Here is a 27,939-nt window from a genome sequence, read left to right on the forward strand (position 1 = left end):
TTCTTTCGTTTTCATTAACAGCTAACATTGTGTTTAGGTTATTTTAAAGAAAAAACACAATTTTCATTAGAATTTCATTAAAAAAAAACATTGTGATTTTCATTGTGGGGGGGGGGGGGGGGTGGGATAGTGGGGAGGTGAGGAGTGGGGGGATAGATGGAGAGGAGGGGGGTAGGGAGGGGAGAGGGATGGGACAGTGAGGGAGGTGAGGAGGGAGAGTGGGGGAAGAGGGGGATAGGGGAGAGGATGGCAGTGGGGGAGGGAGGAGGATAGGTGTAGGAAGAGGGATGGCAAGGCGCAGTTGGGGAAGGGTTGCCGTGACTCGCACCACAACGGGAACCCTTCAGCCGTGCCTGCGCAATTGTGACAGCTGGGTGCGTGTGGAATATTGCCTTGGGGGAACAGGACCCAATGGGTCCGCACCTGGTCTAGTTGAAACATAAAAAGTAGGTGCAGGAGTAGGCCATTCGGCCCTTCGAGCCAGCACTGCCATTCAATACAATGGCAGTGCTGATCATCCAGAATCAGTACCCTGTTCCTGCTTTTTCCCCATATCCCTTGATTCCATTAGCCCTAAGAGCTATATCTAACTCTGGCTTGAATATATCCAGTGAATTAGCCTCCACTATCTACTGTGGCAGAGAATTCCACTAGGTTTCAATGACATCTTGTGGAGGGGGAATAGGCGGATGGTCTTTGGCAGCTCAAGGCACAGCCACCAGGGGTGGATCAACTAAACTCAGGGATGATAAAGAACTCCGAGGAATGCAGAAACATTGATGCCTGGAGCAAATTACAAGAATAGGGAATGGTGAAGCCATGAAGACATTCGAAAGCTGAGCTGTGGACAAATTTGAATACTTGCCATGGACAATCAACTTCTCACTGCTCAGCTGAATGTGTAATTGGAATTGAATTAGCTCAAAACATGCACTGGGTGATCATCGTGACCTCAGTGTTAACCAATGCACCTGAGCTTGCTTACTGTGAGACCTGTGTTGATCCAAACCATGACCCTTTGGAAAGGAACCAAATCTTGTTAATGCCTGAGTATAATGGCTTCACAGTTGCCTCTATTCATAGTGAGTCTTTGGAATTCAGTGGAAAAGAACACAGCGTATAAGGGCGGTACGGAGGCGCACCGGTAGAGTTGCTGCTGCCTGACAGCGCCAGAGACCTGGGTTTGATCCTAACTATGGATGCTGTCCATACATTCTCCCCGTGACCGCGTAGATTTTCTGAAGCACACGTTAGCAATTCAAGACAATACACAGCCTGAATTTAATTTTTACACTGTTTGAAATTCATGGGTACTTGACCCACTTTGCAGCAATTTTAGTCTTACTGTAGACTTTGGTGAGACGATAATGCTCATGTTGCAGAGTCAGTCCATGAAATCCTCCAAATCAATGTCTTTCAAATATATCTCTGCACTTACTTTATTTGTCAATTTTCATTCATCTCACTCACGGAAGAGCTGATTATGGCGGACCTCTGCAGTTACAGGTGCCATCGTATCACAGACCCCTCTGTGTAACTATCTTGCAGCTACGTGTTACGTGGCCCGCAGAAACCCTTGCATTTCTCTACCATCTTTCACAAGCTCGGTCGGGGCTGCACAAAGCTTGAAGTTCTAATGAAAACCTAAAGGGCCGGTCCCACGAACATGCGACTGCATGTGGCAAGCGCGACCTAACGTGGTCGCTTGAGCCGTTCGGCCTCGCGGGGCCGGTCCCACTTCGATCGCCGGAGCCGTATGGAGTTGTGTGGAGCTGGTCCCGACATCGTGCGGGGCTCCGAAAAAACTGACACTGTCCAAAAATTCCGCACGGCAACGGCCTGCCGGCCCGCAGCTGCATTGAGGCCGTACGCACCGCCTCGACGGGCGTGCGCAGCATCTCGACGCCGTACGCAGCATCTTGACGCCGTACGCAGCATCTTGACGGCGTACGCCTAGCGCGAACTTCCCGCGGACTTCGCTCGAACTTCACGTCAACTCGTACGGGATCACTCGACCTCCGCGCGGCCCCCGCTTCCGGTTTGGTCGCGCTCGCCGCATGCTGGTGTGACAGGCCCTGTACGGGGATCACTCGACCTCCCCGCGGCCCCCGCTTCCGGTTTGGTCGCGCTTGCCGCATGCAGTCGCATGGTCGTGGGACAGGCCCTTAATTGTAACATTGGCGAAGGTGGTGCTGAAATCATCCAGCGTTCTTACCATTGACAGGGGGGGGGTCTGTCTGTATGAAGCACAGCTTCAACATCAGACGGCATTGCACGCCTGCTCGAATAACTATCCCACCACCGCATTGTGAGGAATGAGGAGTTGTGCTGGAAAACCAGGACTGCCAAGAAACTGTTTCCCAGCAATAAGAAGACTCGTGGGATAAGGAGAAAAGGAAATGTGGAGGCGGGTTACATATCCGATTTTAGTCATGAGCACTGGACATCCAGTGCCAAACATCTGATGTTCACGCCAGTGAAATAATTTCTGCTGCAGTCTCCAAGATCAACCAGTTTGATTCATCTACTTTTTACAGTAAACTAGCAACTGGCGTTATTAAATGGCTGATCTTAACCTTTCAAGAACAGGCTTTTGGCGGGAGTTCACCAGATCTTCATAGTGATGCTTGTTCACTGGGGCAGAAAGGAGTAGCTAAGTAGTGGAACACTGGGGGGAGGGGATGGTTGAACAATGATTGGATGGACCAGATCCTTCTGACAAGCACCAAAAGGGATGGAAGGGGCTAGGAGGAGGAGGTGGTGTATTTACAAGAGAGGAGCTTCTCAAGGTCACTGTGCTTGATGCAAAGGCTAGGCATCCTTTTTATTCTTTAGTCGAGGGATGTGGACTTCACAGACTCAGCCCACATTTAATTATCCATCGCCTAGGAGCTGTCTTCGTGAACTGCTGCCTTCCTTGGGGTGTGGGTGTCCACAATGCTGTTATTGTGGCATTTCCAGGATTTTGACCCAGCAACAGGAAGGAACAGCGAAGGTGGATACATTAGTGCAGGAAATGGAGCCACTCCATTCACACTGATCTGCCCTGCCCCCCTCGTTCATCGGGAAAGCGAGAGAATTATCCGTCAGTGATTATAGACTGAAGTGATTGACTTTGGACTGAGCGAGTTGCAAACAGCTCAGAACTGACTGAACAACATCAATGCAATCAGCCTAATTGAGCCCAGATCAATGAAGTGAATTTAGCAGCTGAGAGGAGACTTATTTATCCACACCTTGTTTGAAGGCAGACAGCGTAATTAACACAGGAATTATTGAAGATTCCTAATAGGATGTAACTCTGAAATTCATGAAATCAAGACGTTTGGGTGAGAACAAATTTACATTTGAAAACAAAGAATTGCACCAAATCAGTCCTTCACAGTCACTCTGTAATGATGGAACAGTGGTCAATTTCAACACAGTACAATCTTGCAAATATCCAACGATAATCTGTTTCTGTATTGATGCAGGGGGAAATATAGGCAAGGTAGCAGGGAGAGCACCCCTATTGTTCTGAATAGTGCCACATCACCTACCTGAGAACGTGAATGTGGTGGCAGTCCAATGTCTTATGAGAAACATTCTATCACTGATTCTACAGCAAGTCGGTAGTCTGGATTCCTGTCCTTGTAGGTTATGGGGGATAGGACTTGAAACAGATGCAAAAGTACATCCACTCTCCCACTGCTGATATGTGAAGAAGGGTCTCGACCCGAAAAGTTGCCTATTTCCTTCGCTCCATAGATGCTGCCTCACCCGCTGAGTTTCTCCAGCACTTTTGTCTACCTTGCCGACCAATGATCACCCATGCGCTGCACACCAAGGCAATTTACACAGGCCAATTAAAGTAGAAACCTGCGCGTTTGTGAAATGGGGGAGGAAACAGAGAACTCGGAGGAAACCCACAGGGAGAACATACACAGAGCACACACAGTTAGGATCAAACAACTCTTGCAGATGTGTCAATATAAAAAGGCTGGCTCTTCAGTGACTGATCTCTTCGTGCTTGACATGAACAAACCTCCTTTGAAAAGAGGCAAAGTTCCATTTCCTGCAATACCACCACCTTATCCCCAAAAACCACCAAAACTGCTAGAAATAAAGTAAAGGCATCAGTTAGTTTTGTTTTAGTTCAGAGATGCAGCATAGAAACTGGCCCTATGGGATGTGGGAGGAAACCAGAGCACCCGGATGAAACTCATGTGGTCAGAGAGAGAACATGCAAACTCCACACAGACAGTAGCCAGTCAGGATCAAATCTGGGCCTCTGGTGCTGCACCACTGTGCCACCCCAGTTATGAAATGATTGGGATTGATGAGGTTGTTCTGAGAGCCACCATACACTTGGTACAAGTGGACTCCTTTATTGTTTAAAAATTAAATATGAAATATGATAAGTTGTCTGATCTATCACTGCAGAAGGGACTCAGCTCCTGATACAACCTGCCTGTACTTGAGCAATGCTCTATCACGAGCCTCCAGTACATCACTCCCAGAAGGTCTAGTTCTCTAATTAGATTTTAGTTTGGTTTAGAGATACAGCATTGATACAGGACCTTTGGCCCACAGAGTCTGCATCGACCAGCGGTTCCCATACACTAGCACTATCCTACACACAAGGAGTAAATTGCAACATTTACCAAAGGCAATTAACCAACAAACCTACAAACATCTTTGGAGTGCGGGAGGAAACCGGAGCACCCGGAAAAAATCCACACAGTCGCAGGGAGAACGTGCAAACTCCGTACAGGCAGCACACGTAGTGAGGATTGAACCCGGGTGTCTGGCGCTGTAAGGCAGCAACTGTATCCGCTGCGTCACTGGGCAGTCCAACTCACATATTATGTACTGTATATACCAACAAAAAGGAAGAAAGTTTGCAGCAGGGTCTGATGATAATTTGCTCCCGGCTTCCTACTCCGACCTTGCATCTGTCCAAACATGTTCAGCAGTTGTCAAAGCCCAAACGTGCATGGACTGTGAAACGCTGACATTCCTCTCAAGTGCACCATTGGCTTTGAAGACTCTCGGCACGTTATTCAAATGCTGCTTCTGGAGGCAGGCGTGCCGCACTGAAGTTACAGGTTTCATTTGCTTTACTCGTTACCCAAATGGAAGGAACTGCAGATGCTGGATTACACCGAAGATAGACACAAAATGCTGGAGTAACTCAACGGAACAGGCACCATCTTTGGATAGATCTGTGGATTCAAGGATCTCTGGATCCTTGAATCCACATCCGCTTTGATGTCTCGTTTTCACACCTTACACTTCCTTATCTCTGTCTCCCTCTCCCTCTCCCGACTCACAGTCTGAAGAAGGGTCTCAGCCCGAAACGTCACCCATTCCTTCTGTCCAGAGATGCTGCCTAAGTTACTCCAGCATTTTGAGTCTACCCAAATGATGTTGTCAGTTCCGGTCTGGTTACTAAAGAGCAGAGCCTAACACTGCCGTGCAACCTGCTGTGCGGGGCCATCTGCAATGCCATGGCTGGCAGTCCACTTTGTTAGTTCTCTCTGTGACACACCAGACAGGCTCATTGAGTCCCGGGTCCTTCACAAGTCTAGCTGGCGTCGACTGAGCTTTCCAACAAAGGTTACTGCCACTCTCATTATCTGATCATGAACAGAATGCTGGCTGAATTGACGGCGAGTTAAAGACCTTGAGACACTGGCTTGTTTTGGCTGATAATGAGATTACATAAGGCCATAAGTATATTGGGAATTGGAAGGGTGCCATGCATTGCGGGTGATAGACAGTCAGGCATTGTGTGGAGACTCACAGCAATGGGTCCCTGTATCTTCAGAACCTCATTCAACACAAGATGTTGCAGAGAGAAAGAATTAAGATCTTTCATTTTTACGACACATTTCACACCATCAAGACCTTTCCAAAGCTTTATAATCAATGACGTATTTCTTGAAAAGCTGTTTACTTCAAGCAAGATTCCATGGTCTACACAGAACATAGAATATTAAATCACAGGAACAGACCCTTTAGCTCATGATGTCTGTGCCAAACACAATGTTAAGACCAATTTATCTCCATGTACATAATCCATGTCCCTCCATGTCACTGCATATTGGATCTATTTTTGTTAATGACTTAAGAAAATAATATTGACCATCACATTAATGAGAATTTTACAGAGCTTTAATTATTCTCGTTATGAGGTCTCATCTCAAAGACAACCCCAACCATGCAGCACGCCATCAGTAGTGGAATAACATCCTGGATTATCTGTCCAGGTCATTGGAGTCGGGAATGCGCGCCGGAGACTCAGCCCCATAGCGCAAACGGCCACCGGGACCTAGGCCACATCCAGAACACCACCGGGGGAGAGCAGGAGAAAGCCAGCGACTCGCGCAAAGCACAGCGACGAAGACAGGTAGGGGAGCACCCTAGCACACTCCGTGTGCCGCCAGGTGGGTTGTTAAGAATAGAGAGTATATAGAAAGACAAAAAAGAAAGTGTGATAATGGAACTTATTGTTGCAGGTGATGGGCCACGGCGCACAAGGGTATGCCTGCCACCGGGTCCCAGGACAGAAGACGAGAACGTGAATATATCGAGATCCCAGGAGCATAATGGGGAGAAGACTAAAAACGTCACACATTGCAAACCAAACCCCCCCCCCCCCCCCCCGAAACAGCAAGTGCTGCGGGCATCCGAGGTAGACATCACCAGGGGGGGGCCGCCCCGTCAAGCCGCTAGCTCGGGTAAGCGTTCCTGGCTGATGTCAGCGTAGAAGCCTTGAAAGTCTGCAGGGATAGTTCGACGTCCCACATGGGTCGGAGTCTTTGAGGGCGGACGGCCCCGCTACACCAGTTTTGGTAGAGGCCCGCCGGGCTGGCCTGGGCCCATACTCTTCTGCCCTCGGGACGAGGCCGGAGAGCCGCCGCTCCCATCGTCCGGAGATACCACCGATCCCAGAAGGAAGAGAAAAGCTTAATATGCCGCTCTGTGGTCAGGGCGCTTAAAACGTTGTCAGCATCTGTTTGGGGCCGACCAAAAATCTTTTGAATGTCCGCAGGAGAACATCTTGCCTTGCCTGCGTGCACCAGCCGATCGGGGGGTGGTGGACCGGGGGTTGAGAAAAAGATCGCCTGATGTATTGACGGCCTGAAACTTAAAGCTGGACACGCTCAAGAGAAGGTAGAAGAAAGACTCATCCACAAAGGGGACTAGAGTACGCCGGGAAGGATTGGCGGTATTCCGCGCTTGAGTCGGACAAACAAACACTGCGTAATAATCAGACGCCTGTGGGTTTTGCGGTTTGATGAGCAAGGTTGTGATGCTGCGCCGCCAGAGCGCCAGTGTTGTTACCTCTTTCAGAAATCGCTAATAAGGACAACGCACCGTTCAGGGCCAAATGCAGGGCACGCCACACAGTCGGGCTGTAACCTCACAGATAGGGTGCACAGTCGTCCTTGGCTGCCGACAATAGATTTGCATAGCCCCATGGCGACAAGACCGGGGGGGTTCGTCCAGAGCCAGGTGGTGCTGTCTGAACGGAGTTTTATGAAATTCTCTTCTCCGCTGCAACCGTGTGGGTTTCCTCCAGTTGCCTCCACACCCAAAACAACAGGTTTATGTTAATTGGTTTAGCGTTAAAATTGGAACATTGTCCCTAGAGGGTGGGATAGTGCTATGGCGGGGTGTCCTGGTCGACGTGGAACCCACGGTTTTCCGTGCTGTACCGTCCAAGGGTGCGGGTCCAAGGAGGAAATCGCTTGCGCAAAATACTCAGTGAGCATGTTTGCTAATCGTTGTCCAAGGTTGGGAATTGATTAACGGCGGGATGGCACTAATTTTGGCTCAGCTGTGCAATTAAATAAAAATAAACATTGATATAGGATATAATGGAAGAATAGGGTAAGTTAGGGGAATAAGGGCTGGGGTTAAAAAAATGTCATGGGGGGGGGGGGGGGTTAGGGTCATTGTTCGAATAATGAAATCAAACGGGGAAACGCACTCCCGTTCAGGGGGAGAACCACGAACAGAGCTACAAGCTTTTAAAAACCAAGCGGCAATTGGGAGATTGCGGGATGGCTGTAATATATATAAAAATGTCATATCGGCCGCACATAAGGAGAGGCGCTAGGTAGGTGAAAAGGGCTACATAGACCAGAAACCATCGAAAATATAGAGGAGTATGACCGATTCGCCAACTTCGGCCTTCACCTCCTTTTAATAGGATCTGGCGCATACATCCACATCGTACCCGTACCTCCTTCTCTGCCATGACCCTGCTGAGCCCGCGGCTGGGCCCAAGGCCACCCACTCCCTCGAAAGAAGCCAAGGACTGCTCAACTACCGCGGTGGCACTACGAGTCCAGAGATATCACCCTCGACGTGGGAAAAAAGTTCGGCCGCATCTCGTGTACAGGAGTTCCCCTGAGCCTGAAGCTGGGACCCGGTCCGGGACGTGGGGCCCCAACAGCGGAGCAGCGTCCCGCATCGAGCCGGCCAACCCCGGAAGAATTGTGGAATTGGCTATAATCCCCGCGCATATCCTAAATTCTAGGAGAGTATAAACGCAAGTCGCCAGTCTTGCTGCATAAAAGGCCTGACAGCCCAGGAAGCAGTCTGGTGACCGTCTCGGCACGCCCGCTATGGCAATACGGTCCTCCTCAATGTGGACCAAAACTGGCACAGCCAGACCCAGGGGGGTCTCACCAAGAACCCATGGACCACGCAGGGACCGCCCGGCCCGATCCAATCCTCTTGGCGAAAGCCACGACCATTGCGACAAGTATCGTGCGGCCTGCGGCCCTGCATGCCGCCGGCAGACTGGGGTAACCAGACACCCAGGCGACACGGAGCTCCCGTTACCCAAGCGCCACGGGAGATAATAATCCGCTTGCCCCACGGGGGGGGGGGGGGCCAACAAAATGGAGAACCGACAGGGACACTGCATCGGCCAAACATTGGCCCACGCACCCAGCCTATCCAAGTCCCTTGCAGGCGCCGAGCGCCTCCTCCCACCTAACAGACGCCCCCCAGCTTAGGGCCAGCACGGCCAACGTGGAGATTGCCTTGCATCCCGCATCCAATCATTAAAAGAGAGATGGGATAGCTGGGGGCCCCCGCACGCGCCTGGCTGGGGGCATACCCCCCTAGGCCTGCCTGCATAGAAAAGGACCCGGTGACGCCTACTCTTTGCTGCCGTGTGCCAGCCAGGGCGCGAGGCCACAGCAATACGGAAAACCCCCAAGGCCATGTGCTTTGAGCTTTCCAGGCCTAGTTGTGGAGGATCGCAAGGTATTATCCCCGTTGACCCCGACAAACAGGTCATCTCTAGATAGACACGAAAAGCTGCGAACATCAAGCGGGACAGGCCCTCTGGAGAGAAGAATGGGTGCCGTCTTCGTCGCATCCTGTACCTCTCAGTCTCGCGTTCATGATGAGCACATTTATGCAGCCTTACAGTTGCCAGGTAACGTTGCTTGTCAAGAAAATTGTACCATGCAACACTCGCTACCTGTTGGAAGGGGTCGGGGGAGGCCTCGAAGGTGCTGTAGCAAAGGCAACGGTGGACGAAGCCATGAGTTTAATTGGTTATACGATAGTTTGACCGGAGGTCGGGACTATGGACAATAGCAGTGTATAATACCAAAAAACGTGGGCATGCTTTTCCCAAAGTGAAAAGACACAAAGGCCTGAGCATTCGCGATCCAGCACCAGGGGACCACTCTGGAGAAAATGAAGGAATTTATTTTGTGGAACATGTCCCAGATTCTTGCAGGTGTCCGAACCCCCCCGCTGACGGGTTCTCGCAGCATTTGGTGTCGAGCGAGTTGTGCGAGGGGGGCTTGTTCCTGGATTATAGGCCAGAGACAGAGGCGGGGCGAATCCGACGCAGGTGGCGGCCGATCCGAGTTGGTACGTTAACCAATGCCTGGGACACAGGGGCGTGGTTTGCTCATCTCCGAAACCTTCGGGGTCCGCCCCCTCCAAAGATGTACGTAAGGAAGGAGTACAAGTTTGCTTGTAATCGTATAAAAAGAACAGTGACGCCCTAGGGGAGGTAAACAACAAGTGATAGGTTCTCATATAGGTTGGGACGCGGGTGGGGTGACGAAGGGCCTGTTTCTTCATGCACTATATCGCGAACATACCTCAAGTAAAAACTCAGATGTGCAGGCGAAGGCCAGCATCTAGTGGAGTTGGCCGTTCGATGCTGCGACAAGAAGCACAAGAGTGGAGCGACGGATGGATCATTGGCGGGAATAGGAGCGGGATGCGCTCGCGTGGCCGGCCTGGACCCCGCGGAGGTTTGGAGCATGTGCAATGGGGGGTTTGAAGGTTAAACAAGGGAGGCCAAACAAAAGAGACCAAAGCTGGGAGGTACTCACGGGGCACGCTTCTCTGGAGGAAGAGGGGCCGGGTCAGGACGGACTCTTCTTCCGGCTGGAGAAACAGAAGCAATCCAAAGGGGTTGAGGAGTGTATTTCTTCCATGCGCGGGTCTGGGGGTCCAGTGCCCTTTCACAGGAGGCATGCACACCGGCCTGTCAGAGCAAAACTATGCACAAAAAGAAATGATCTGAAGTAAAACATTGGCGATGGAAAAAAAACCTCAATAAAAACCGAAGATGTTCGAAATACTTAGCGTGAGTGTAATGTGACTGTTAGGGCGGGAGTTTAGGTTAGTCAGTGACCTGCACGTGTAAGTGATTATCAACCAGGGATCCCTTCACAGATGCTGCCTGACTACGGATATTCCAGCAAGTGCTGCTTTGTGAGATAATGCCGCATCCAGCCTGGTCCCAATTAAGTGTAGTACGGGGGGGGGGAACCCTCATTGTTAACTGCACTTGGTCTGATGGTGTGGTAAGTGTATGCAGCGCAGGCCGGTAGGCCCTCTGGAATGAAAAGACTAAAGGCAATTTCTGAAACGGTTGTGAAATGACAGAAAGGGTGGACCAAAAGAGGAATCGCCGCCACATCAGGGTCAAAATACATCCTCTGAATCCACTCTGACAATTAGCATCTAAGCACCGTGTTCACCTCGAAAAATGTGAAAGGGCCTCCATGTACTGGCCAGCAGGTAAATATTGATTGTTCTGAGGTACAACTGGTCTGTCTACGTATAACGATCGTAAAAACATTCATAGGGTCTAGCACGTCTGAGACTCTATCGCCCATGATTTGCTGCTTGCCCTTTAGGAGAATGCGACACCATGTAAGAGGTGTCGTGGGAGAAAGCCCACACTCTTGTGTCCGTGTTACATAAACCTTTACATCCTTCATGAAAGGTGAGTGGGGTCATTTCACCTTTAATAGTTACAATATGAAACGTCTTCAGGCAGTGCAGGGCATATCATAAACGGCGCTGGTGGTTAACAAAGTGTCCACCAGCGCCCCAGCAGATCTAATGATAACAATTCCTTTATTCACACTGGTGCACTGGCTGGGTCCCTACGTTTCACCATCTACTTTTTAGTTATAAATCATCTTTCCTGCGTCTTGAAAGAAAGGAGCTTGGTTTTGGATCCATAAACACCTATAAAAGTGCGACTGTGACATTTGACAGGCAAGCATTTCACCCCCAGTTTGATGTTAACCAGTGATATGCTGATTCAGCTGTTCAGAGAGTGGGGCCCGTAGTGTATTCTATGTCTCGCTAATGGCGGACGTGTGCACCCAGTGGCATTTCAAGGAACCTGGCAAATTGTGACCCTGGTCCCCAGAAATCCCACCTCAAACGCCAAGATGAAAACCAATCGCAGAAACAGGACATGAGAATAGGAAATACAGATTCTCAGCGAGTTTTGAAACGTAATTACTCTATAAACGTGGTCGAAACATCATGGTGTGTGATAGTTGAAAGGTTCAGAATACTGCTGAGTTTTGATTAGGAGAAATGGTTAGCAGAGGATAAGATTTTGGAACAAAAGACTTGGGAATAAATAAATAAAGAATATCCTAATTGTGAGAGCTCAGACAAGGTGTGGCGCAACATTGCCTCCACCGATGGGTTGTGGGGTGGACTTAAGTCCTTAAGCGGGGTCTTAAGTCTTAAGAACACCTTTCTTTTGTGATTTTCCAGGAGGCGTGGGGGGGGCCAGAACCATCGTTGAAATTACGTACGCAGTTGTGTCGAGCTTCTTCAGAAAAGATACACACAGAGACGTGACGCTCATAGAAAGGGGGAAGGTGGAGTGGGAGAGAGAGAATCGAAGGTGAAAGGGTGGGTTATTATTTGAAAGATGGACGAGATAGACATGACGTGAACTAAAACATAAAAGAGAAAAAGTGGGGGAAAACGAGAGGAGGGACACGGTGAAGACAGAAGAGCGAGAAGAACGCAAGAAAATAACCCATTTTTTAGGTGAAAGAGTGGGAGAGAGGAAACACATCGAGAGAAATGAAAGATGAAGAAGTGGAATGGGAAGGAACGGGTGTTGGGTCGAAAAAAGGAACTGTCCAAAAGTAGAAGATATGCCAGAGGTCATAGTGGGCTCAAACACTCTGGAGCCTCGCTCCAAAACCGGCGCTCCTGCATACTTAAATGTCTTCATCTGTCTCATTAAGGCCATCTATATCTACTGTAAGCTATTTGTACCCAGATTACAATTTTCCCTGTCATTATATGGTGTGGGACCACTTTGCCAGAGTGCAAAAGGCCAAATCTAATTGTGCGATTTTATGTTTGACCGCCACTGGTTTGTGGAGGGCTGCGGTTATCTGATGGCAATCTAATTTTCTTAACTATTGGTCGCCTCTCCTTGAGGGTCGGGTCTTTTACTTGACGTATATGTTATGTGGACTGTGGTAACAGAGGAGAAGCAGGAAGCCCTGGCATCCCCTAAAAGGCCGAACGGGCGAGAAAATATCGACGGTCTGGTGGCAAAAAGCGGCGTGAAACGCCCTGGGGCGACTGATACCATCGGTACGGGTGATCCTCAGCCTAAACACTAGCGACAACCCAAGGAGAGCAGTAGATTGACACGTATTTATAGATGTGTTGGTACCGCACGCCTACAAACCGAATTCGGGCTTGTGGGATGTCGGGGGGAAAACGGGGGAGGCTCCAAGAAAAAGTAACCAAAAAACATGCTTGGCAGGGTAAGACGTACGATGACTCCGTGAACAACAAGAGCACCGGATCGAAGCGGAAAACACAAATGGGGCTCTGCGCTGATTGAGGCAGCAAACTCTCCACGGTGGGCCACCGTTGCACCCTGAATGATTAGGCGTAAAAAATTATAGAAACATAGAAATAGTTGCAGGCGGAGGCCATTTATCATCGGCTAGGATTCATCCAAAATCAGTACCCTTTCAGCTTTTCCCCATATCACTGATTCCCTTACCCTAAGAGAGGTTAAATATAATAGAATAGAATAAAAGAATAGAGTAGATAGTTTTTGCTTTATTGTCATGGACATAAACCGTGGATACAACGAAATGTATAAAGAGCTAAACTCCACTGTCACTTTGGTAGGAATGCAAAGATCAAACTTTTAGCGTAGCCCGGAACAGTAAAGTTGTTGAGTTTGGATAAGGTGCAGCCCGAGCTGTTTGGTGGATTGATTCCTTTATCGTCCATTTCCGACCTTCGGTCTGACGAAATTTTGTTAGATGCCTGCAGTCATACATATAATACAATAGGAAAATAACGATACACATAAACACAAATAACATCCCCAAAAGTGGGAGTTCACCAGCAAGCACATCACTGTGATGAGGGCAAATCTTAAAGTTCTGTCCTCTTCCCTCCTTGTTCTCCCCTGCGTTGAGGCGATCCAGGCTTCTGTTTTGTGACCACCCCCGGATGATGGTACGTCCCCCGCACACTCGGGTAGCCGATTCCGCGAACTGGCCTGTTCAAGCCTCCGGGCCCGTGTGGATCGAGCTACGAAGGGCGGACCGCCCTCCCAGTCCCGCGGACACTGTGAATAGAAGTCTCATTTCTGCAGGGATGTAAGAGGGAGGTTGAGGGCTGGAATCCAGACTTGTCCTACCCTCTTCTTATTACACATACTTATGTTTACTTAATATCCACCTACCTCGAAGCATAAGGTATCGAGGTGTGCGCAAAGGGGGGCAGGAGTGTCAGGGGAGCCACGCAGGCCCTATCCAGCCGCCGAACAAACCGAGCGTGCCGACGACCAGGATCGAACTACCGGCAACCACGATCCCTCACGGGGCCTCCCATGGGGGCGTGTGAAGCTTGGCGGCGCGGCCTAGCCTGTTCTGAAGTAGCCTCGCCGGTGTTGGCGATGGGAGCCTCGGCGGTGGTGGCGATGGAGCCTCGGCGGTGGTGAGCGATGGGAGCCTCGGCGGAAGCTCTGGTTTTCCCAAGTGGTTGTCAAGTCACAACAGTCTCCTCCAAACACTGTCTAGATTACGGACATTGCACGAGAAGACTGAGATAGAGGTTTTACAATTTGGGGAACTATAGCCCCAACAGCCAAGGGAAAACTACCATAGAAAGAAAATCCACGGCTCCAAGCCATAAAAATCTTTGCAGCAATGTCAGTATCTAGTTTCAAACTAAGCAGTTTGGGGAAAAAAACTAAAGTTGTGCCTATTTTGATGCGGCCGCCGCCATGAGCTCAATGCTGTTTTCATGCAAGGGTAACCATGCGTGATGTATTCCTAGGTCCCTTTTAATTGGTTTAGTTTGGAGGAAATGATTCCGGCTGCTGTGCTGTGATAATTTATTCAACAAAATGGAACGGGGCGGAGAGGTCAGGTCAGGCCTTGCAGTCAAAAGCAGAGAATATAAAGGTTACGATTTAGCAGTGTGCTTAGAGTTGATTATCGTGCTCTTCTAGCAATCTGAAAACCGGCTGCAAGTCAGTGAGAAGATGGTGTCCAGCTGTGTATAAGGGCAGGCTAGCGTCTTCCTTGTTAACAGTCTTGATATTTCCCTTCCACTTCAGTTTGGAGACTACTTATTTTTTTTAGGTCGCTGAGCAACTCGGAGTCCACAAGCTAGCCTAGCCTAGTTTTGGTCAACTCATTGCTTGACGATCCAAGCCTAGTTGTGGAGTGCTCCATCCACCTCACAGTCTGAGCTGTTTTTGTAATGTGACTCTCTTGGGGATAGGACTGCCAGTCACCTGGTGCGCTCTGAAAACAGCTAGAGAGTATAAATTTTTGAGATTAGGACGGGTGTCGGGGTTTATAGGGGACAAGGCAGGGAATGGTGGTTAGGAGAAGAGATAGATCACCCCAGCGTGGTAATTGACGGGAGTAGACTTGATGTGCCAATGCCTAGCTTCTCCTCCTACAACGTAGGACGTTATGAGCTGAAAACTGGGTGGTCATGTTCATGATAGAAGCAAAACTACTGCAACATGCGCAGCAGCTCAGGTGGTTCTGGCGTTAACGATGTCGCGAATAATTACCACCTGGAGCATTAACTCTGTGTCTTCCTACCACGGAAGCTTGCCTGACCTACGTGACCTGGTTTTACAATGTTGTCTGTGTAATTCATTTCCACATCTGCAAACACTGTTGTTCACGAGTTGGCTGATTTGCATCGAATACTCTTCTTTGTGAACCTCCAGGGATCGAGTATTCTCACATATTAGAGCGAATATACTTCCACGCACCTGAGGGTGACAGATGCACCATCTGCAAACTCAACGGTCATACACCTTTTGATGTGCCTCATGGATACAGGATTGTCCTGGACTGCCTGCAACGAAGAATTTCACTGTACATTGTATACTGTACTATGAAGACCATGGAAACACTGAGGGTTTGCAAAATGCACATCCCGCTCCTGAAAACAAATGGTTTTCAAATAACGACTCATAGTTTTCATTTATATAGAACCTCTACAATAAGAATATTCCAATGAGTTTGCACTAACTTATTAACAATGAGATGCCTGAAGAAACATTTGAAGAGTGGCTGGAGGCTTTGCAATATGAGGGGGACCAGCAGGGCCATTCCTAAGGGATAGGAACCCACAGACGTCATAACGTCGGGACCAGGCAACATCTTTGGGGGACAGGTAATGGCTGACATTTCTGGTCAATGCCCCTTCTTCAGACTGAGAGTCAGGGGAAGGGAAACGAGTGAGTAGGTGTAGTGTATCCAAGGGGATGAACGGACAATCAAAGCAACGAAGATCAAGGAAAATGGCAATGGTAATCATGTGGGCTGAGGGGAGGTAACACGAAGGCACACATCTTCAACTTATCAGATGACCCAGTGAAACTATAGGAGAACTAGTGGGGGAAGGGATAGAAAAGACGAGAGGAATACAAAAAAGTTACTTGAAGTTAGAGAACAGATGATTGATACCCGACGTAAGCTGCCCAAGCAAGAGTAGGACGTTCCTACAATTTGTGTTTAGGGCCTCACTTTGGACAGGGGGAGGAGGTGCGCGCTGGGAGCGGTCGGCAGGTGTGGGAATGGAGGGGGAGTTAGCAACCGAGCGAGTCGCCTGGCACAGGTGGACTAATTAAAGGTTTCAGCAAACCCATCGCCATCTGTGCTTGCTCGTGGGGCGGGTATCAACAGGTCCAGCACAGATTGTTCGGAATACTGCAGCATCTCCCATCCACATGGCCTGTTATCCAGCCACACTGCTTGGTGGGGGTGGGTCTGGCTAGATGACACCTCTGAGCTTCACAGCATGTGGCCACGCAGCCGTGTCAAACCCAGAGCGATTACTTGGCCAAAAAACTGCACACTTGCAAGGCCCACCCTTGCGCTCATGGTCTATTACGGTTTGTTCACGTGGGGGGATGGTCGTGATAAAGCAAATACTTTCTATACCCGATCGACTGGGGAAAATATCAGCTTCTAAGAAGGCAACTTTTGCACGATGGATTGCTGCTCGATTGACAGTCCTGACACAAATCTGACAGAAATGTGTTCTGATGATTTTATTTCCCTTTACACACCAGCTCATTATCATTTTTGAGGTTATGTATCTTCTTCTTTCAGAGGCAGTACAGTTTCACACCAACTTAGTACTGACCCTTCTCCACACTTACAGCGGAAGGTTAACACAGGAACGTGGTGCTGAATATGCCCATGAAGGTGCACACTTTGACTTGGAGGTCACTGCTGATTTCCTGCCGCTTTGGGCTTGTTGGTTGGAATCGACTTTTGTGAATCCAATTCTTTCTAGAGGCGCAAAACGTAGGGCGCACGTGGCCGCGTGGTAAGTTCTGCCTTACAGCTGCAGAACCCCGGTTCGATCTGACTGCACGTGCCGTCTTTACGAGCCTGTACGTTCTCCTCGTGACCTGCGATGGGTTTTCTCTCCGTGAGCTCCGGGTTTCCGTCCGCACACGTCCAAAGACGTACAGGTTTTAAAAGTTAAAAGGTGCTGAAGGGCCCGTGTCCAGTGCTGTGTATCTCTAAACTAAACTAAGAGGGAATGCAAAAGGTGGCCATTCAGAGCCCCTCAATCTCTATGCCATTCAGATAAGATCCTGCGGTAATCTTACTCCCTGCCACTTTCCGCAAAGCCTTTGATTCCCTTAATATCCAAAGACTATTCTTTGCCCTTCTTGAATATTACCTGACTCATGAGTCCCCACAGCCCTTGAGTGTAGAATATAGCCAAAGAGTGGTCATTGCTCCTGTGTGATGATTTTTTGTAATATCCCGTTCCAGTGCCTTGTCCTTATTTCTCCCCTCTCACAGTTCAACTGAAATAACTTTCCTACCTTCCTTTGCGCTACCTGGCGCGTGCCAATTTTCAATCCCTGCCCGTTCTGGGATCCGAGCCAGGACTGTCCATCATCATCATTTAAAAAACCAGTCCTGGGGCATTATTCACAAAGCCATCTGAAGTCCGAACACATACCATTGCTCCCCTCGTCTAAGGTGTATATATTTATGTTTTTTATAGGTACAAGCCTGAAACATGCACCGTCAGCCCACCGATCTGCTCCGGTGACCAGGACGATACCCCGTGCACTAACACTAATCAACCGCACACACTATCAGCGATCGTGGGGCTTGTAGTGTATGGTCAAGGAGTAGCCCTAGGCCCTTCAGGCCATCCCGCCATTCAGTCAGCATGGCGTGATACATGAACAACAAAAGCCGATCAGTCCCAAAAGAAAAAACCATTCCTCCGTCTCCCCATATCCTTGTCAATCCGTAGCTAATGTCCCGTAGCCCTATCAACCATCTCTTGAAGCTCCAAAGAACCGGCCTCCCCCGCCTCTGAGTGCCAGATAAGGTCCCAAACGTAGGGACATTTGCACAATTGGTACCAAGACCTATTAGCGCAGACACAAATATTGTGGAGTGGGTTAAGCCGAGCCCGGAGAACCCACACAAGATACAACACGGGGGAACGTACAAGAGACAGGCTCCGTCACAAGCCCGGTGCGGGCCCGCAATCGATGATCGAAATCCAGACCTGGCGCGTAAATCAACAACCTAGCACTAAAAGTTACAGCCGTGCTATGGTCTGTATTGAACTTTCCCTCAAAAACAGAGTCAATTTGGTTAAATCCGGAACTAGTTTCATAGCAGCCAGGCAGTGGGGTACAATCCTGTAGCATGTTGCCTTGGACTGCTTATCTTGTAGTCGTTGCAGCGTTTGGTCCGCCCACCTGACAATCAATGAGGGCTAGCCGCCGTAGACGTATTGTCACTGGAAAAACTTGTCGGAACCCACTGAGCTCCTCCACGCTAGATTGTTCTGCTCGGAAAGAGAAAAAAAGAAATCCTCCACAACTTCCATCTCATCCATCTTGTGTTCGGCTCGATAAGAGGACGGGTCTGCCATGTTTGGTTACCCACGCTCAGCTTTCAAAGGAAAAAAAAATACAAACCATATGCAAGTTCTTCGACCGCCTCTGCATTTCTCGAGTCGCAATCAAGAGTGAAGGCCAGCTGGCCGTCGATACCTTCACATAAGAGAAGTGTTTTCTGGGGCAAGTCAACAAACAAAATACATGCGAGAGTCAGGGAAAGGAGGGAATAATGATGGCAATATATAGTTTTAGATGAAGACCAGAGTGACACTAAAGCGTACAGCAGAAGATGCTTAAGCCAACACATGTATTGTACGGGGTGTGAGTTGATTGCAGGGGGGGGGGCGAATAATGCAGTCGTACCTGGTGTAGAAACCTACCATCCCTGTGTCCTGTCATATGCTCGTATGTTACGTGGGTGGTGGAGTCCTGGGAGACCTGATCTGTTGCGAATACGTGGAAAGGAACTGCGAAACGGAGCTAAGTTGAGGGAACCGAAGATAGACCACAAAAGCTGGAGGGTAACCAGCGGGACCAGAGCACATTTTGGAGAGAAGGATGGGAGTGAGATAGGTGTGGTTTATACTCGAGACCCTATCTGTTAGGAGCTTAAGGTAAACCGAGAAACACTAACACAGCAGGGATATGAGAGTAAAACAATGAATACACAATATGCCAACAAGTAACAATGACAAGAGACCCCATTGTTAGCGGTTTTGGGTTGAAACTACAGACTGGTGCCACGTATGGGGAGGAGAGAGAGAGAAGAAGTGGCCGGCTACCTGAATATGATAAATCAATATTCATAGACCACTGGCTGTCAAACGGCCACCTAAGGTTGAGGAATATGACTATAGCTGTTCACGTGGGCCGATCGTGTTGTACCTCACTCTGGGTGACCATGGAAGGAGTCTAGGATAGAAAACATGACAAACAGGATAGGGGGAACGAGAGTAAGGGTCCACACCCGGGAGATCAGACTAATCCTGGCCGCGAGCGAAGTTTCCCCAAAACTATCGCCAAGTCTATTTTAATGTCTCGCTATAAAGATATAAGAGTACGCACTCTTGACCAATGGTACGTAATCTGGAGTGTAAAAATATGTGTGTTATGATGTGGTTTATTTTGGGTTTTGGTGGTATATTGTTGTTTTTGTCTTTTGCACAAAGTCCGCGAGCATTGCCCCTTTCATTTCCACGCACATCTCGATATGGTTATACACATAAAGCAGTGACGTACTTGACTAGACTGATGGGAAGGGAAACAAACATACTAAACGGCTCTGCCTAACGCCTAAAGGACTGTCGGTCCCTGGACTAGTCGAGGGAGTAGGTTCGCGACAGGGCGTTAGCCTCTTCTGCGGTTGCGGGGGAAGTACACATATGGAAATATCATATGTTGGATGGGGAGGGATAGAAATAAATAAAAGCCTGAAGAGTTGCGGAGGGACGTCGTTGTGGAAGGCGGAAAGGAGGTGGAGATGGATAAAAAGGTGGCTGGTTAGGATGGGTCCCTTTGATTTGGCAGAATTATGTGTGGTAAGTTATGTGTTGTATGCGACGGCTGATGGGGTGGAAGGTAAGGACTAGGGGGGACTCTCGTCGTCTGTTGAGACCTAGGGGGAGGCGGGAGCAAGGGCATGAGCTGCGTATGGTAACTGATGAGACCACGAAGTTGAGGGCTCATCTAGGAGGGAACTAAGGCGAACCCGTTCCCTAAGAATGAGGACACTGTTGGGATAGGACAATGGCATTGAATGCAGCCATCACAGTGAGGAAAGTGCCCAGATTTCTAATGCAGCTGTGAACCCCTGGGCCTTAGGAATTACAGTATCTGGTTTAGAGAGTAACAGTGTGGGAAAACAGGACCATTTAAGCCACCGAGTCTGCGCCCCACCAGGGCAACCATCCCATACACCAGCTGGTTCTATCCTAAACACGAGGATCTATTTACAGAAGCAAACTTGCACGGTCATATTGTGGTGAATGTGGGATGGACAACCGAGAGCACAACCGGAGAAAACAAAACTCAGTCACAGAGGACGTTCAAACCACCGTTACAGGCAGCACCCGTGCGTCAGGATCAACCCAGGTCCCTCCGGTAGCTGGGAAGGCAGCAGCCTCATACACAAAGGGAAGGAAAATCCCGGTTGCCAATGTGCACAACATGATTCCGTAAACTAATCCTGATAGATATAGGTTAGAGTGATCCATGGTCAGTATTTCTTCATGGAACACTCAGGCATTTTTACAGGAAAAGACCAAAGCCACTTTGTTTGACATTGTCCTAGAGTGATGTGTGTGGATGCGTTGATATCATGTGGAAATGTACACATAATCGGCTATGAAGGTGTGAATCCTGTCAAGGCTGCATATTAACAAATCTAATCTAGAACTTAATTGGGTGTGGTGTAAGTGCGGTTGTACAACTGTCGTAGTGGTAAAAATGGGGGAAAGTGATGTCTTTCCTTACATTGATGAGTTTTAATCGGCACGCCTATAAAATTTCTCTTACGGGAAATCTATTTAACTGTTAGAAGGAAGAGATGTTAATGAGACGAGAGAATTGCATACAGGAACTTCCTGTGCGACTTATCCTGTTTTAATGAAAAGTTCTATGCATTCTGGCCCGTGCTGTAAAGTCAGTAACACTTAAGGTGGTCGCCTGTGCAATTGACACTACCTTATATTGACACAAATGTGAGAATCACGAATTGGTCACACCTATTTTGGGGAAAAAAAGAAAGCCCGATGATGTGAACATCGACCCAGCTGTGTTTATTGGAAATGGAAAAATGAAGTAACCCTATGGCCTATACATACCCACATCAAATTTGAGTCCATAAGTCCTTGTCCCGTGTTCCTGATTGGACCGTGAATTCTCAAGCATGCAAAACTGCAACATACTATCGAGAAATAAAGACTCAAAGTGCTGGGAAGATAAACTCATCGGGGTCAGGGCACGCATCTGTGGAGAAACATGGATGGCTGTTTACGGTTTGGTAGACCATTTTCAAGGAAGTATGTTAAAGGTTATAAATACAATATCAGGGTGAGCCACATGGTGTGCACGTTCATTGGTCAACGCGGTTGGAAAACGGTCATAAAACGCATCATCAGGTAAGATGTTATTAAAATGGAGATAGTGCAGAAAACATTCCAACAGTGCACAGGGTGGTACCGGATTAGGAGGGCTGACGTTATGATAACCATACTAAGCAAAGATTGGACAGGTGCTTATTACTCTAGGGGAGGTGTGACTGTGTTGAGATTTATAAATACGAGTCTAGACTAGAGCTTCACAAGGGCGGGGTGGGTCACCAACGCAAATTCTCCAACAATCCAATGTTTCCAGAACACATAGCAAACAACATAAAGGGCAATATACGTCAGTAGGCACTCAGTGTTGTGTAGAATTTCCAGCTAAGATTGGAGAGTCGTGGCCTCGCATCGCCCATCGTGCAGCGACTGAGCCACGTTCAGACTTCTGGGGTTTTATAGTCTACCCAATCCTTCGGATAAGGGGCGTCGGAATTCATCGCAGCGATTACAGGAGAGAGAATTCAAGATTTTACAAACGCAATAACTCTGGGGATGGGAAAATCTCGGGGCCTGATCATTGGAGGAGGACTCTGCGGTAAGTATGGCCAAAAAATCAAGAATATATGGTAGCGTGTTTTATATAAATCAAACAAATACGCAAACAGGAGAAGCGGTCAGGATGAGACTTGTAAGATATAGATGAAGGGAATGAGAATAATAATATTCAGTCTTTCTGCAGTTAGGAGAGTATAAAGTGAGGGAGAATAGTTTAAGGTGGAGAGGAAAAGTTTCAGAGGGAGAGACTCGGAGCGGATAGTTTTGGTAAAGAGGGTGTGGTGGAGGATAGAGCAAGCTGCCAAGGTAGTGGTTAAGGCTGGATATCAATACATATTTAAATACATTGGGTAGGTACACAAACTAGGGAAAGGTTTAGATAGGTATAGCCATATACAGGCAAATAACTTCGTGCATGGATGGGAATCTTGGTTGGCACGGACGAGATGGGCCAAAAGGGCCTCTGTTTTCATGCTGCATAACTCCTGAAAGAAGCTGATGTGAAAAGTAGTGAAATGCAAGCAAGTCAAGTCAACAGAGGTATTGTAATGTGTCCCAGATAGTAGGACAATGAAATTCTGCTGCTTGCAGCTCAGACATAACTACAGCAGCGATCAGTGTGTCCATATACATAGATATATAATACAAACTAAATAATAACATATATAATAAATGAATAGTTCAGAGTTGTTTGAGTGCGTTTAAAGTCTCTGATGGCTCTGGGAAAGTAGCTGTTCCTGACCCTGGATGTTGCAGATTTCAGGCTTGTGTAACTTCTACCTGTGGCAGTGGAGTGAGAATAGTGAGTGTGGGGTCACAGATAGCGGTGTGGTTCCTTCCATTCATACTATACCACACAGGGAAACGCACGAGGGGCACTTTGCCATGGATGTATGATGTAACATAGCTTCAACTCAATAGGCCACGGACATCTACATCACGTCCCACCTTTTACACGGCTGGGGCACTGACTTGATCACTACCCACAGAATCTTACAAGACCTACAACACAAGTACGAAAGACAATCGCAATCCTTTGTACATAAGCACATTATTTAGCCTGTCACATGTGGATGTAGGAGTGGTTTTAAAACTGCTTGGCACAGGGGTCATTTGTCAGAGACAACAGCAGCAAGCGCGGACTGGGAAAGCGTGATACTACCAGGACCAGCTTAAGTCCTCCACATAACACAAGCCTACAAGAGGCTCTTCTGCATCAATTTATCTCTGGACTCTTGAGCTGAACGCGCTCATCACTCACTGACACTTGTTATTACAATCTTATATTGCTTCAGTCATGCTACGAAACCTGAAATGTTCCAAAGCCCCTGCTACTTGATGCAAGTCCACTTCCGGCAGGTGGGAGTGCTTTCTTCCTCGCTGTCCTGCGTCCTGTCCACCGGGCATGATAGCTCCCAAAGCTTTAGCACGAGACACCTAAAGCTTTCACTTCACAAGGTCCTGCCAGCCGGCTGTTCCCACTCGCATCAATTCAGTCATTTCCACCTGTAGACTTTGGAAGTCTTTATTTAGAACCATTGGTCAGTTGTTTGGCAGAGTCCCTGTGATTGGTGTTTACCAGTTACGCTATGATATCATTCTTTTACAACCACATTTAAAATAAGAGTGTATAATTAATGATCGATCCGAGGGACAGTCTTTTCTTCATTAACTATATATGCCCTTTTTTGATTTTTTCCAATTATTATAATCCTTTCTTATCAAATTCAAAAATAACTTTAACACCCTTTCTTGAGAACATAAATTTACAGTCTGAAGAAGGGTCTCGCCCCGGAACGTCACCACTTCCTCTTCGCCAGACATGCTGTCAGTTCAGCTGAGTTTCTCCAGCTTTTTGTGTCTATCTTATGGTTTAAAAAAGCACATCTGGCAGTTCCTCCCTCTCACACATGAGCATTTACACTCGGCCTGTGGCAAAACACGGTGAGAATCGAGAAAAAAAAAAAAAAAAAAAAAAAAGGGGGTGTTTGTTCCCACCCGGGGAGGGAAAGGGGGGGGGGGGGGGGGGGGAAGGGGAAAAGAGGAGAGGGGGAAAGGGGAGGGGGGGGGGAAAGGGAGAAAAAAAAGGAGGGAGAAAGGGAAAAAAAGAAAAAAAAAAAAAAGATTAATGCATCATTCTATAGGGTAACAGTTAATAAAAAATCACCTTAGTAACCCATTTCTGATTTCTGGTGGCACACGATTAATATTGGTGAGTTTTTGGTCTGTGCAGGAGGACTGACTGGGAAAAGCCCTAACTGAAATGAGTATTATTGAACTTTCAGTGGTTGGTTATCAAGGGAAATCTTAACGTTTGGGGTCCACAAAACTGCAATTAAATGTAAGAACCATTCCGGCTCTTTCCATTGCTTTGTGGGCCTTTTTCAGGCCACTACGTGTCCGCATCTCGGATCGAGGCTGCGGAGACCAATCCCCCTGGCTTCCCATCCCTGCACTTTTCACAATTCTCCAACGCACCAAAATCTGTGTCATACAATGTTTAGAAGCGCACTGTTGTGCATGGGATGTAAGATAGCAAAGCTCAAAATCGGTACAAAATCTACACGTTTCTGACACGCGATGGTACAGTAAAAAAGGGGGTCAGGAAAATCGCAAATTAAACTGGCGTCTGAATACATTTCGGGCAGCTTGGTGTTGTCAGGAAGGTAACAAGTAATTCTTTGTGTAGGTATTTGAATAATATTTGTGCTGAAAAAAATTAAACAGTTCCTTCTACATGTTATGTGTGGTTGGATAAATATTGTGTTTATGTAGAGTAAAGTGTGTGTGTTTGTGATGTGTGGTGCGGATATGTGTTGCGTGGAATGTGTGTTAGTGTGTACATGATGGGTGGTTATAGTTATTTTGTATTGGGGGTAAGTGTTGTGTTTATTATGTGTGTGTGTGTTAGTGGTGTATGGTGTGTGTGTGCGTAGATGGGGAGTATGTGTGTGTGTTGTGTGTGTGTGTGTGTGTGGTATGTGTGTGTGTTGTGTTATGTGGGGTGGGTATATGTGTGGTGTGTGTAGTTGCCTGTATGTGTGTGTGGGGTGTGTGTTGTATGTTGTGTGATCTGCATATGTGTGGTGTCGGTATGTGGTGTGGTGTACATGTGGTTGTGTGTATGTATGTGTGGTTGTGTCTATGTGTGTGTGCATGTATATAAATAATAAGAAACTGTAATAGGGTGTGTGCATTTTGTGTGTGTGTGTGTGTGTGTTGTATTGGGGTGTGATATTGTGTATCTTTGTATTTAGAGACGTAGCTGGGTTTCCATGGTACATTGTTTGCATATCTAGTTTTTTTTGTGTTATTTATGTGAGAAATAACTACTTGTTCTTTTTTATCTTTCGGCACCATTATACACGATGAACCGAGAGTTAGCGTCACTAAGCTATCAGTTTTTTTTCGGTAACAAATTTACTTGAGCGAACGAGTTAACAAGAGAAATGAATTCACTACAACTGCCCAATGAGATATGTGCAAATAGATTGCTGGTAGTAAAATCACAATTGTGTCTGTTGCATCCTTGTTTGTTCCACTCAATGATGGACGCTCCTCAGAGGGTATTGTGAATCGACACTTTATTGTTTAATGTGAGGCTTAACTGGTGAACACTTTAGGGTGAATGTTTATTGCTGCAACAAGGATGGTATTTGCATGGGAAAACGGATCCCTTTGGCCCATTATGTCTAATGCTGGTAGATTTTATCTAACGTTTTTAGTTTCGTTTAGAGATACAGCAAGGAACAGGCGGCGTTGACAGCCCACCAAGTCCACATCACCATCGTCACCCCCGGTCACACTGAAGTTCAAGCTAAGAATATCCCACTCTCTTCATGCACTCCCAAACACTTACTGGCAATTACCCAATGTCGCTTCCTTCAGACGGTGAGTGATTAAACTGCTGGAGAAAACCGATGTAGTCACACATCCGCGAGGCAAGTATGGGGTGTCGAAACCTTAAGGTAGAGACCCGCAACACGAGGTCATGGGTAAATTGAACCTGGGTCGTTGGTGTGCTGGTGGAGATGCAGCAGCTCTACCAGCTTCACCACTGTGCCACACCATAAACGTCCGACATTGGCATAGTTGTATTCTGAGGACAATTAGATCGCACTTTGGGCCATCCATTGTATGAATAATACGCCAGGACCGCGGTGTGTGTCCCAAGAATTGTACTGGACCCTTTCTTTTGGATATCTGTTGTCCGCTGATTATGGGATGCGAGACGTACAATTCTGTTTTAGCAATTTGCAAAAAAATAGGTGAATATCTCGACCCAAAAAGGCGCTTTCTCATCATTTACCCTTGCAGAACCCTTGGAAATAATTTTCATGTCCTCACGGAAGCCCTACTAAATTATTATATTATCTTTATTAATCTCTTCGTCTCTCGGCATAACTTAAGTTTATAAGGCAAACATATATATGTTTCTGGCGTAACTGGCTGAAGCACAAAAACACATGTTTTTCTCCGCTTTTTGACATGCAGAAAAAAACTGAAATCAACTTCTTGTTCAAAACTGAAGCCAATAAATTAAACAGAAGAACTAAACCTTGTATGAAGAAGAGAAGAGAGAGAAGATAGATAGGGAGAGAGAGGTGATAGAGAGAAAGGAGGGGGAAAATAGAGAATAGATAAAGAGGGGAGGAGGAAAGGAGAGAGAAAAAGGGAGAGAAAACACACACATAAAGCTTTTCATAACTAACAAAAAAATACATTAAAAAAACTTTTGATAACTCACGACAATAAACATAGACAACTTTACAATTTTTTAAATTCATGTACACATCCCCTAAATATGGGTTTTCAAAGTGACTAAATTAACGTGGTGTACTGAGGACGTACCTGCCCGCCATAAGCACGAGGCATGGCCTGATGGCACCTGTAGCTTGCATCTTACTCGAAAGCGTGTAGTCCCGTTGATGATACACCCCCTCCGTTACGTACAGCTCTTGTCCCCGCGACCAGTAAAGGTGGCCTTCCACGTGGCCGGTTGTAGATATTGTATAAGATTATTGGGTGAGACTGCAGTAGGGTATTGCGTTCCTTGTAGTCCCCACCCTGCTGTAGAAGGTTGAGCTGGAGAGAATATTGTATGAGAAGGTGTGCCAAAGAACGTTGAGGTCCTAAGCTATAGGGAGAGGTTGGCAACTGGGACCTGTGCTTTGTTCTTGTGGAACGCGAGAGACCGTGGGAGTTTTATTCGTTTTGCCGGTATAAATCATGATGGGGGAATGGATGGGGGTTGAATACACAGAGTCTTTTCCCAGGGTCGTATCATCAAGAACTAGTTGAAGTGATAGGGGAAAGATTACTAGAACCTGGAAGCAGCTTTTTCATACCGAGGGTGGTGGTAATGGAGTGGTTTCCAGCCAGTGAAGCAGCAAAATAACACGTTTTAAAAAAAAGACATTTGGACAGGTACGTGGATAATAATATTTAGATGATAGGTGTTGGACCAGCACAGAAAAATGTGATTTTGCTTGGTTGGGGACATTTTGGTTCATAATCCGATGATTGGGCCGAAGGCCTGAGTCCATCTATACGACATTAGACTTCAACAAAGAGAACCACAAATAAAACAAGATTAGGACAAAAGCTTAAATCCTGTATTGACTGCCATAGACCGGTGATTCATTCTTC

The sequence above is a fragment of the Leucoraja erinacea genome, chromosome 33, assembly GCF_028641065.1.
Source record: "Leucoraja erinacea ecotype New England chromosome 33, Leri_hhj_1, whole genome shotgun sequence".
In the NCBI taxonomy this organism is placed as follows: Eukaryota; Metazoa; Chordata; class Chondrichthyes; order Rajiformes; family Rajidae; genus Leucoraja; species Leucoraja erinaceus.